This window comes from Symphalangus syndactylus, chromosome 10 (assembly GCF_028878055.3).
Source record: "Symphalangus syndactylus isolate Jambi chromosome 10, NHGRI_mSymSyn1-v2.1_pri, whole genome shotgun sequence".
NCBI lineage: Eukaryota > Metazoa > Chordata > Mammalia > Primates > Hylobatidae > Symphalangus > Symphalangus syndactylus.
This window is the reverse complement of record NC_072432.2, coordinates 58449291-58462500: the sequence shown is the minus strand read 5'-3', so window position 1 is coordinate 58462500 and position 13210 is coordinate 58449291.

The following is a 13210-nucleotide window of genomic DNA, read 5'->3' as shown; positions in this document are numbered from 1 at the left end:
ACTATGGTCATTCTTGCAAGAGTAAGGTGGTATCTCATTGTGGTTTTGACTTGCATATCACTGATCATTGGTAATGTTGAGCATTTTTTCATATGTTTGTTGGCCATTTGTATATCTCCTTTTGAGAATTGTCTATTCATGTCCTTTCCTGCATTCTTGTGGGATTGTTTATTTTGTTTGTTCTTGCTGATTTGTTTGAGTTCCTTGTACATTCTGTGTATTAGTCCTTTGTCGGATGCATAGTTGGTGAATATTTTCTTCCACTCTGTGGGATGTCTGTTGACTCTGCTAATTATTTCTTTTGCTGTGCAGAAACTTTTCAGTTTAATTAAGTTCCATCGATTTACCTTTGTTTTTGTTGCATTTGCTTTTGGGTTCTTGGTTATGAACTCTTTGCCTAAGCCAATGTCTAGAAGAGTTTTTTTGATGTTATGGTTTCAGATGTTAGATTTAAGTCTTTGATCCATCTTAAGTTGATTTTTGCATAAGGTGAGAGATGAGGAACCGGTTTCTTTCTTCTACATGTGGCTTGCCAATTATCCAAGCAACATTTGTTGAATAGGATGTCTATTCCCCACCTTTATGTTTTTGTTTGCTTTGTCAAAGGTTATTTGGCTGTAAATATTTGGCTTTATTTCTGGGTTCTATATTCTGTTCCATTGGTCTACATACCTATTTTTATATCAGTACCAGGCTGTTTTGGTAACTACAGCCTTGTAGTACAGTTTAATGTTGGGTAATGTGATGCCTCCCAATTTGTTCTTTTTGCTCATTTGTATACCAGTACCATGCTGTTTTCATAACTATAGCCTTGTAGTATAGTCTGAATTTGGGTAATGTGATGCCTTTATATATATGTGTGTGTATATATATATATATATATATACACACACACACATTATTTTTTTGCTTTGTCTTGCTTAGGCTATGCGGGCTCCTTTTGGTTTCATATAAATTTTAAGATTGCTTTTCCAAGGTCTGTGAAGAATTATGATGGTATTTTGATAGAAATTGGATTGAATTTGTAGATTGCTTTTGGCAGTATGGTCATTTTACAATATTGATTATGCCCACCCATGGACATGTGTTTCCATTTGTTTGTGTCATTTATGATTTCTTTCAGCAGTGTTTTGTAGTTTTCCTTGTAGAGATCTTTCACCTTCTTGGTTAGGTATATTCCGAAGTGTTTTATTTTAGTTTTTTTGGAACTGTTGTAAAAGGGATTTGATTCTTGATTTGATTCTCAGCTTGATGGTTGTTGGTGTATAGCAGTGCTACTGATTTGTGTACATTGATTTTGTATCCTGAAACTTTACTGAATTTATTTATCAGATCTAGGAGCTTTTTGGATGAGTCTCTAGGGTTTTCTTAGTATAAGATTATACAATTGGTGTAGAGCAACAGTTAGACTCCCTCTTTACTGATTTGAATGCCCTTTATTTCTTTTTTGTGTGTGATTGTTCTTGCTAGGACTTCCAATAAACGTTGAATAGCAGTGAAAGTGTTCATCCTCACCTTGTTGTGGGTCTTGGGGGAATACTTTCAACTTTTCTTCATTCTATAGAATGTTGGCTACAGGTTTGTGATAGATGGCTTTTATTACCTTAAGGTATGTCCCTTCTAAGCTGATTTTTGCTAAGGGTTTTAATCATAAAGTGATGCTGGATTTTGTTAAATGCCTTTTCTGCATCTATTAAGATGATCATATAATTTTTGTTTTTAAATCTGTTTATGTGATGTATCACATTTATTGACTTGTGTATGTTAAATTATCCCTGCATCCTTCGTATGAAACCCACTTGATCATGGTGTATTATCTTTTTGACATGCTGTTGGGTTTGGCTGGCTGATATTTTGTTGAGGATATTTGCATCTATGTTCATCAGGAATATTGTTCTGTAGTTTACTTTTTTTGTTATGTCCTTTCCTGGTTTTGGCATTAGGGTGTTACTGGCTTCATAAAATGATTTAGGGAGGATTCCCTTTTCCTTTTTTTTTTTTTGTAATAGCTTCAGTAAGATTGGTACCAACTCTGTTTTTGAAGGCCTCTTTTTTGGTTCTTTCTTGATTATTCCCTCAGCTGGAAATCTGTCTGGTCCTGGACCTTTATTTGTTGGCAATTTTTAAATTAACATTTCAGTATTGTTACTTGTTATTGGTCTGTTCAGAGATTCTATATTTTCCTGGTTTAACCTAGCATGATTGTATATTTCCAGTAATTTATCCATCTCCTTTAAGTTCTCTAATTTGTGCACATAAAGGTCTGAATAGTAACATGAATGATCTTTTCTATTTCTGTGATATTGGTTGTAATATCTCCTATTTCATTTCTAATTGAGCTTATTTGGATCTTCTCTCTTCTTTTCTTGGTTAATCTTTCTAATGGTCTTTCAGTTTTGTTTATTTTTTCAAAGAACCAGCTATTTGTTTCATTTATCCTTTGTATTTTTATTTGTTTATTTCAATTTCATTTAGTTTTGCTCTGATCTTTGTTGTTTCTTTTCTTCTACTAGGTTTGAGTTTGGTTTATTTCTGTTTCTCTACTTTCTTGAGATGTGACCTTAGATTGTCTGTGTGTGCTCTTTCAGACTTTTTGATGTAGGCATTTAATGCTATTAACTTTCCTCTTAGCAGTGCTTTTGCTGTATCCCTGAGTTTTTGGTAAGTTGTGTCATTAATATTATTCAGTTAGAGGAATTTTTAATTTCTATCTTGATTTCATTGTTTACCCAAAGATTATTCAGGAACAGATTATTTAATTTCCATGTATTAGTATAGTTTTGAGTGTTCCTTTGGAGTTAATTTCCAATTTTATTCCACTGTTGTTTGAGATAATACTTAATATAAGTTTGATTTTCTTAAATTTATTGAGATGAGTTTTGTGGCCCATCATAAATTTTGGGGAATGTTCCATATGTTAATGAACAGAATCAACTATATCCTGCAGCTGTTGGGCAGAATGTTCTATAAGTATCTGTTAAGTCCATTTGTTGTAGGGTATAGTTTAAGTCCATTGTTTCTTTGTTGATTTTTTGTATTGATGACCTATCTAGTGCTGTTAGTGGAGTATTAAAGTTCCCTACTATCATTGTGCTGCCATTTACCTCATTTCTTATGTCAAGTAATACCTGTTTTATAAATTTATCCAGTGTTAGATGCATGTATATTTAGGATTGTGATATTTTTCTCTTGGAATGATCCTTTAATCTTTATATAATATCTCTTTGTCTTTTTTAAACTGTTGTTCTTTCAAGTCTGTTTTGTCTGATATTAGAATAATCATTCCTGCTCAATTTTGTTTCCATTTGCATCGAATATCTTTTTCCAACCCTTTACCTTAAGTTTATGTGAGTCTTTATGTGTTAGGTGAGTCTCTTGAAAACAGCAGATACTTGGTTGGTAGGTTTTTATCTATTCTGCCATTCTGTATCTTTTAAGTGGAACCTTTAGGCCATTTACAGTCAATGTCAGTGTTGAGATGTGAGATACTATTTTATTCATTTTGCTATTTGTTGCCTGAATACCTTTTTTTTTTCATTGTATTATCGTTTTATAGGCCCTGGGAAATTTGTAGTTTAAGGAAGTTCTATTTTGTTGTATTTTGAGGTTTTGTTTCAAGATTTAGAACTTCTGTTGGTATTTCTTGTAGTTCTGAGTTTGGAGTGGTGGTTTCTCTCAGCATTTGTTTATCTGAAAAAGACTTTCTCTCTTCTTCATTTATAAACCTTAGTTTTGCTGCATACAAAATTCTTGACTGGCAATTATTTTGTTTGTGGAAGCTAAAGATAAGTCCCCAATCCCTGTAGCTTGTAGGGTTTCTGCTGAGAAATCTGCTGTTAATCTGATAGGTTTTCCTCTATATGTTAACTTACGCTTTTGTCTCACAGCTCTTAAGATTCTTTCCTTCATCTTGACTTCAGATAACCTGATGACTGTGTGACCATGTGATGATCTTTTTGTGATGAATTTCCCTGGTGTTCTTTGAGCTTATTGTATTTGGATGTTTAGATCTGTAGCAACACCAGAGTAGTTTTTCTTAATTATTCCCTCAAAGATGTTTTCCAAACTTTTAGATTTCTCTTTTTCCTCAGGAACACCAATTATTCTTCGTTTAGCTATTTAACATAATCCCAAATTTCTTGGAGGCTTTACTTTTTAAAATTCTTGTTTCTTTGTCTTTGTTGGATTGGGTTAATTCAAAAGCCTTGTCTTCGAGCTCTGAGGGTCTTTTTTCTACTTTTTTCTAGTCTATTGGAGACACTTTCCAGTGCATTTTGTATTTCTATAAATGTGTCTTTTATTTCCAGAAGTTGTAATTGCTTTTCTTTATGATATCCATTTCTCTGGGGAAGTTTTCATCCACATCCTGTATTGTTTTTTAATTCCTTTTCCTTTGGTTTTCACCTTCCTCTGTTATCTCCTTGAGTAGCTTAATAATCAACCTTCTGAATTCATTATCTGGCAACTCAGAGATTTGTTTTTGGTATGGATGCATTGTTGAGGAGCTAGTTTGGGCTTTTGGGAGTGTTATAGAACCTTGTTTTGTCATATTACCAAAATTACTTTCCTGATTGCTTCTAATTTGGGTAAACTATTTCAGTGGAAAAATCTGGAACTCAAAGGCTGCTATTCAGATTTTTTTTATCCCACAGTGTGATCGCTTGATGTGGTGCTCTTCCTTTCTCCTAAAAATGGGGTTTCCTGAGAGCTGGACTCCAGTGATTGCTATTATTCTTTTGGGTCTAGCCACCCAGTGGGTGGAACTACCAGTCTCCAGAGTGGTGCTGGGGAATGTCTATAATGATTTCTGTGATGTGATCCACTTCAGGTTTCCCAGCTGTGCATACCAGCACCTGCTCTGGTGGAGGTGGCAGGGGAGTGAAGTAGACTTCATAAGAGTCCTTGGTTGTAGATATATTTAGTGTGCTGGCTTTCTTGAATGCTGGTTATGATAGCAGTGAGGTTGTCACGTGGACAGACTCAGGACCTCTTGTTAGCCTGAATGTTGCAGGCAGTGGAATTCGCTGTTGTTTTCTCCTTCCTTGGAGCAGGGTTATTCTGTCATGAGTTGCTATAATGTCATGAGTTGGTTGGCCTCCAGCAGGAGGTGATGCTTTCAAGAGAGAACCAGTTGTGATAGTAGAAATGGGATAAAAGCTTACCAATAATTTATGTCTTTGTGATGGGCTACCAGGGCAGGGAGAGAAATACCATCAGGTGGGGGCAGATTTAGGCAGATCTAAGCTCAGAATCTCTTTGGGTAGGGTTTGCCATGGCTACTATGGGGGATGGCAGGGTGGTTCTCAAGCCAATGGGGTTGGTAGCTAGGGAAGTGGGGGAAAGCAGTTAGCAATAGGTCTCATCTAGCTCCCACACAGTTGGTGAGGCCAGTCTTATTCCCAAAGTGTCCTGATAACAGTTGGACATGGCAACAAAAAGTTGCCATGTTTATCTCCAGGCAGCTTGTCCATGGGACTCAGACATTGCCCCAGGCTAAAAGCTCCCCTGCTGAGAAAGCAAACACTGTGTTCAGACCACCCCCCTTCCCCCTACTGCCCACACTGTGGGCTGTAGCTCCCTGCACGCCTTCTGTGCAATTTCCATTCAATACCCAATTCTTCTCAAAAGAGTTTGCATCAGTTGAAATCATTACAATGTTCAATTGGAAGCTTCTTTCACTTTGTAACCTCTCCCAAATTCTTCTGGCTACCTTCCCCAAGGGCCCCTGTGAGATATAGTCAGGGATGACTTCTCTGAGTTTGAGCTGGAGAATGGGAGTACCTACAAGGCTCTTTTTGCTACTGCTTCTACTTTTATAGTTCATGCTAAATCTGTTTCAGCTCTAGGTAAGGTTAAATCCTTATCCTGTAATCTCGATTTTTCAGGTTCTGCAGTGAGGATTGTCAGGCCTCTGAGCCCAAGCTAAGCCATCATATCCCCTGTGACCTGCACGTATACATCCAGATGGCCTGAAGCAACTGAAGATCCACAAAAGAAGTGAAAATAGCCAGTTCCTGCCTTAACTGATGACATTCCACCATTGTGATTTGTTTCTGCCCCACCCTAACTGATCAATTGACTTTGTGACAATACATCCTCCCTGCCCTTGCTATAATGTGGTTTGTGATATTCCCTTACCCTTCTGAAGGTACTTTGTACTATACACCCTCCCCACCCTTGAGAAGGTACTTTGTAACATTCTCCCCCACCCTTAATAATGTACTTTGTAAGATCCACCCCCACCCACAAAAAATTGCTCGTAACTCCACCGCCTATCCCAAACCTGTAAGAACTAACGATAATCCCACCACCCTTTGCTGACTCTCTTTTGGGACTCAGCCTGCCTGCACTCAGGTGATTAAAAAGCTTTATTGCTCACACAAAGCCTGTTCAGTGGTCTCTTCACACGGACGTGCATGACAAGGATGTGTGTTTGGAGGCAGGCTTTCCCCTCTTGCCCTTGGTAACTCACAGTTTCTCTCCTGTTTCATGGAATTCGCAGAGGCATGCTGCTTATTTCAAATAATCTGTGAATTATTTCAGTTTTCTTGGTACATTCCTGCGGTGGTTCTTGGAGCGAAATCCACTGTGTGAGTCTCCACATGCTGTTCTGTCTGTCCATTGTGTGAGTCTCCACACACCGTTCTGTCTATCCGAGTGGGAGCTACACAATTGTCCTGTCTCCTATCTGCCACCTTCCTCCTAAATCCCCCTGTCTTTTCTTCAGCCTCTCATCTTCACCCCTGCATACACACATATACATGCACACAAAGTTGTCACAGAGCCTTTCAAGAATATTTTGAATACATATCTGAGTATATAAAGTAGAGATCTGAAGCTCTAAAAATGAAAGTTTTTAAAAATAAAATTTGGCTCAGGATGTGGAATCTGTCCTCATATCATTAACAAAAATATGCTTTGGATACCACTTTGACAGTCCTCCAACACCTATATTAGTCAACAGGCCAACACAAAACAGATGGCACACTCCAAATAAGGCACCTGGAGGAGGGTGCATCTACAACGGACCTAGTTACAGAGGTGTTAAGTACAGGGGAATCGCGAGAGGTAGTGTTGCAATCTAAGACTTAGTAAAGAGAAGAGAGAAGAGATTAGTTAACAGAGAATTTAGAACAGTGACCTGGACAAAGGTCAGCTTACCTTGCAGGGAGTTAGGCAAATAACTCCCCTCTAAACTTCTGGGGCTCCCCGGTGGCTGAACATAGGGGATGTTAGAAGACATGTGAACCTCTCAAAATCCACACAGGCCAGGCTCTCAGAGAAGATAGGAGAGTGAAAAACTGGCAGAAAGTGGACCTAAAGGAGAAAGTGAAAGATGCTCAGGACAATATTCTTATTCAGAGGTTATACAAAGATTGTTTTAATTAAATATATAATATATGCTGGAAAAATTAGAATTATAAACAATAAACTTTCAGTCAACTGTAATTCACCATTTTACTGTCTAGATGGACAAAAATTCAAGTTAGAGAGGTGTGTGTGTGTGTGTGTGTGTGTGTGTGTGTGTGAACATACATTTGACTGTGTTAACGAGGCACTGACCAAAAATTTTTTAAATCATTAGATCATACAAACAGAATTTCGGCACTGGGATTTAAACTATTTTGTCAACAGTACTTTTTCTTTACTTTGTCTTGGTTTTGTTTTCATTGGCTTGTTTTGTTATGGAGTGGACCATTAGTGCTGAGAGCAGAGCCTTTGCTTTATCCACTAAGATATGGGAGACCCCAGAAGTGAGAAGAATTACTAAGAGAAAGATAGGGAATCTTCAAAAATTTTATAGAACAACCAGAATTTTTGTAGGTATAGTTGTGAGAGAAGAATGTTATAGTACACATCAGGGGGCTTGGGATTATTCTAGACATTTTGCTAAGTGTTTTTTGCCTAAAAATTAGCAAATGAACCCCACCCTCATGAATTCTCACAGCTCAGGGAGGAGACAGACATACATATACATCAGATCAATTCAATAAGTTTACATAGTCCTTTTCATTTACCAGAGCATAAGAGATTCAACACTGAAGAAAAACAGGGTGTTTGTGCTCTCATTGATTTTATATTCTAATAAAAGGAAAATACAATAAAACATATAGTAACATGAAAAATATTAGATGGGTGATAATTGCTGTGCAGAAAACTAAAATGGAAAATTATATAATTTGATAAACGTGATTATCTGCTTTATATTGAATAAACAGGGAAGGCCTCTCAGGTGGTAGTGGGTTGAGATCTGAGTGACAGAAGAGTGTTTGCCATAAGAAGATTAGTGAGAAGATTCTAGTGAGAAACAATATTACCTACCAAGGCCTCAAGGTTAGAAAAGCAGGATTTGCCTACACAACTGAAAGAAGGCCAGTAATTCTGGCATTCAGTTAAAAGATGCCAAATAATATAGGTATTGTTAAGCCAAGGTAAGAAGTTTGAATTTTGTTCCAAATATATAGGAAGCCATTGGCTAAGGAGTGGCATGATTTTATTTCTGTTTTAATTGATCACCAAGGCTGCTGTATGGAGCACAGACTAGTGGGATGAGAGTAAAGGCAGGAAGTTATGATACCAGTTCAGGAGGGAGGCAATGGGGGCTTAGACTGAAGAAAGTAGTCAATTTAGCAATCTTTTAAACATACAGGCAGTATAGCAATTGACTTTGAGTCGATAGATTCAAAGCCTACTTTATAGATAAATTGACAGGGCTTTTAATTGAGAGACTGGATATGAGGTTGATAAAATGAGAAAGAATACCTGATATAATTTTGGCCAATAGGCATGTAAATACACTATTTCTGCACAATGCTATAATTGCTGCAAAGCTAATGTATGCAGAGTTCAATGGATACGTAGAAAAGATGAGTCTAAGATTTCCTGAGAGAATCCAAGAATGCTGTACGATGGATTTGAAGGATGAACATATTTGAGTACCGAGTAGAGGTAAAGAGTGCAATACTGGACTTGCATGTCGGTGTCACCAGTGGAACTTCTGCCCTCTCCTCTCTACTCATATTTCTCATTCCCCTATGTTTCTGATATTAATAATGATATCACCACATGTTTAACCTTCAAAGTTACACCTTTGAATTCTCTACCACTGCCCCCTCAACACATACTCACACACAAAAGCGTAGGGCAAATATAATCAATAATGGGAAAACATTAGAAGCATTCTCTTCAAAATAAGGGAATAAGAATGGCTATGATCACCAGTTTTACTTGATAATTCTTCTGTACTTTTAATTAATACACTAAGACAAGAAAAATAAATTTAAGATTTAATGATTGGTTAGGAAGACATTATGTTTTATTCTCAGATGATAGTACACTAAAAATCCAAAGAATCTATACACAAATTTTTAGAAATAAGATGTTATTAAGGTAAATAGCATATATAGTAGCAACAAAGAGAAAATTTAATGAGATACTTTTGTATTTACTATAACAATAAAATACTTAAGAATCATAAAGGAAAAATATCTTAAAAATACATGAAACTTGTTTCCAGAATATTATAAAACTTTTGTGGAGGACATTAAAGTATTTTAAAAAATTAAGGGATAACCCAAATTGTTTTTCAAAACCCAAGATTACAAAGATGCTGCTTTGTATTAAATAAATGCATAGATTCAATATAATTAAAATGAAAATTTCAGAGTTTTTCATGAAACTTGACAAGCTAAAAGGAGAACAAATATTCCCCATCATTACTCTAATAGTAATTACACCTGTGGCTGAGAATATTTTTCTCCATAGTAACTGCATTTTCATTGTTATATTAAACACTATTATCCATGTAATTAGTAAGCACATAGAGTAAAAAATAACAACTTAAATATTCATAGTGTCACTTCTTGTAGAAATTTCTCTGATCCCTAAAATCCCAGTGAGTATAATTTCTGGCACTCCCATAACTTTCTTAATTTCTTCATACACATTCCCTTCCCCTTTGCTTGACACAGTTTTTGCCTATTTGTCCATGTCCCTGACTTTACCAATGATAACATCTTGCAACACTACAGTATGACATCACAGCCAGCATATTGACATTGCTAAGATCCAGAATATTTTCATCACTATGAGGATGCCTCATTTTTACCTTCCCTGACCACACTCACTTTTCCCCACTCTACTCTTTTTAAATCCTGGAAACCACTCATCTTTATCCATTTCTATACTTTTATCATTTCAAAAATGTTATATAAATGGAATCACATAATACACAACCTTTTGAGATTGATTTTTTTCACTCAGCATAATTCTCTAGAGATTCACTCATGTTGTTGCATATATTCATAATTTGATTCTTCTTTTCTTTTCTCTTTTCTTTTGTTTTCTTTCTTTTTTTCTTTTCTTTTCTTTTCGAGACAGGGTCTTACTCTGTCACCCAGGCTGGAGTGCAGTGGCACCATCAAGACTAACTGTAGCCTCGACCTCCCAGGCCCAAGTGATCCTCCTACCTCAGCCTCCTGAGTAACTGAGACCACAGGCACATGCCATCACACCCGGCTAGGAGATTTTGTTGTTGTTGTTTTAAATTTTATTTTGTAGAGACAGAATCTTCCTATGTTTCCCAAGCTGGTCTTGAACTCCTGAGCTCAAGCTACCTCCTGCCTCAGCCTCCCAAAGTGCTGATATTACAGGCATGAGCAGCCATGCCTGGCCTGATTTTTTTTCATTGCTAAATAATATTCTAGAGCATGAATGTACCACAGTTTGTTGAACTATTCTTCAGTTGAACAAAATCTGAGCTGTTTCCATTATTTGCCTATTGCAAGTCACTATAAACATTTGGTTTTGTGTAAACATAAGACCTCATTTCTCTGAGATAAATGCCTAGAAGTACACAAGCTAGAGCATGTACTATGTGCACATTTACTTATTTCTGGCCCCCATGATGTTTGAAAAAAACCCACCATTATTCCAATTGTTTTTACCCTAAAGGTAAGGTGGCATTTCTTTCTCATAGCCTTCAAGATTTTTTCTTTCTCCTTAATTTTCAGAATTTTAATTATTAAGTGTTTTGGTGTGTATTTCTTCGGGTTTATCCTATTTATGATCCATTTAGTCTCTTGAACCTGTAGATTTATGTGTCACACCAATTTGGGAAGTTTTCAGCCATTGTTTCTTCACATATTTTCCCCACATTCATGATTCTGATCACATGAATGTTAGATCTTTTGTTATAGTTCCAAAGTCTCTTGGGTTCTGTTCATTTTTTCAGTCTATTTTCTGTTATTCAAATTGAGTAGCTTCTATTTGTCTAACTTCCGGGTCACTGATTCTTCTGTCCACGTCATTCTTCTGTTGGATATTGCATTTTTAAGTGTTAAAATGTTCATTTGATTTTCTTTATTTCTTCTATTTATTTTCTGAGACTTGACATTTCTTTGCTATATTTTTATTTGTTTCTGGCGTGTTTATAATTGTTCACCGGGTCATTTTTTAAAAGTCACGGGTGCTTTAAAATCTTTGACAGTTCTAACATCTCTGTCATGTCAGTGTTGTCATCTATTTATTTTTTCAGTTGGAGATCTTTCTGGTTCTTTATTTTTTATTGAAATCTGGGCATTTTTATACGATGTTATGATGACAGTCTAGATCTTATTTAAAACATTCTTTTAAACCTGGTTTTCCCTCACACCATTCTGGCAGAGAAAAGGGTTTTGGGCACACTGTAGTATTACTACTAGGTGGGCGTAGATATTCAGCTTCCTAACTTGGCCTCCACTGGCACCTGAGTTGGGGAGTTCCTCCTTACTCCTACATAAGATGGGTGTTCTGGATTCCCAGGTAGCCTCTCCATTTGAGAGTTAATACCCAAAGCCATCACTCTCCGCTAGGTCTCCTCTGTCACCACTCTAGCAGGGAGAGGGAGGAGTACCTCATTACTGCCAGGTGGAGATGGAAGACTAGACTTCCTATATGTTCTCCACTGACTGTTTTACCATGTGAGGGAGATTTGGGAGAGTCACTCATTACCAGATGGTGCGGATAGAAGTTCTAGCTTCCTACATTGTCTAATCTTACACTACCCTGGCAAGGCTGTTGGATGCCACATTACAGCCTAAAGAGTGTAGAAGTCTAGGCACCGGCTAGGCCCTTGCTGGTATGGCTAGGAGTAGGGTCACTCTGCTTTTTCGTCTGTTTCTTTTATGGTGTTTCACTGGAGTAGAAAAATTATTCTCTAAATGTTTTTTGTATTACTAGGCTTTCCTTTTTTTTGGTCCTTCAACTAGAGGGAGTAGGCTTTTTGAAAGTCTATTTTTGCCTGTTCATTTCTGGGTTGCTGGCTTTTTCAGCTTCAAGCCTGTGATGTTTGAATGAAAAAATAATTCTGGGAACCCACCATCATGTCTTTCTTCAGGTCCTGAGGCAAGTCTTCTTTCTTCTCTCTACCTTTCAGAGTCTTCTGATATCCGTTTTACATACACTGTTCAGTGTCTTTACCTGTAGAGGAAGAATATAGAAAATTGAGTCTAGTATCTATTTCTATAAATGGAAGTCCCCCATACTTATTTTTTACATTTTTATTTTCTAGCAAAAGAAAAATCATAAATAAAGCTTTTGTGAGAAAATTTAACCAATTTTAATTATTATTAGTATATCTTTTGTGCTGGTCTTAAAGATGTCTGATACCTCTATGCAGCTCTTAAAGACCCAAAGTCACACTAATTTTGTGTTAAAGTAGCTTTAGTTTGCCATTCAGGATAGTTAAAAACATCAATTTTGGAGTCAGAAAACCTAAATTTGAGTCCTGGATTTTCTGCCTGCTAGCTTTATGAATTTGACCACATGATTTGACCTCTCCAAGCCACATTTTCTGAGTGAAAAATTAAGAAAATAATAGAACTCACTCCATAGGTCTGTTATAATAACTAAATGAGAAAATACGCAGCACAAGAGCTACCATATTAAATGCTTGCTATGAGACAGACACTGTGCTATATATGTATTTCTACGTGCATAAAAGTCCTGAAATTATAGTTCTTAACATTCTATATTTTAGTAGCTTTCTACTTTGTGCTAGACAAACTTGCCTTTTTTGTAAAATGAGAGGATCGAACTAAATAATAAACACAGGGACTTTATCTTGTGTTGTTGTTTCTCCAGCATCTGGAACAGCATCTGGTTCTTAACAGGTACTCAATAAATTGGATTGAATTGATGAATTGACATATTTGCATAAGATATTGTGGTT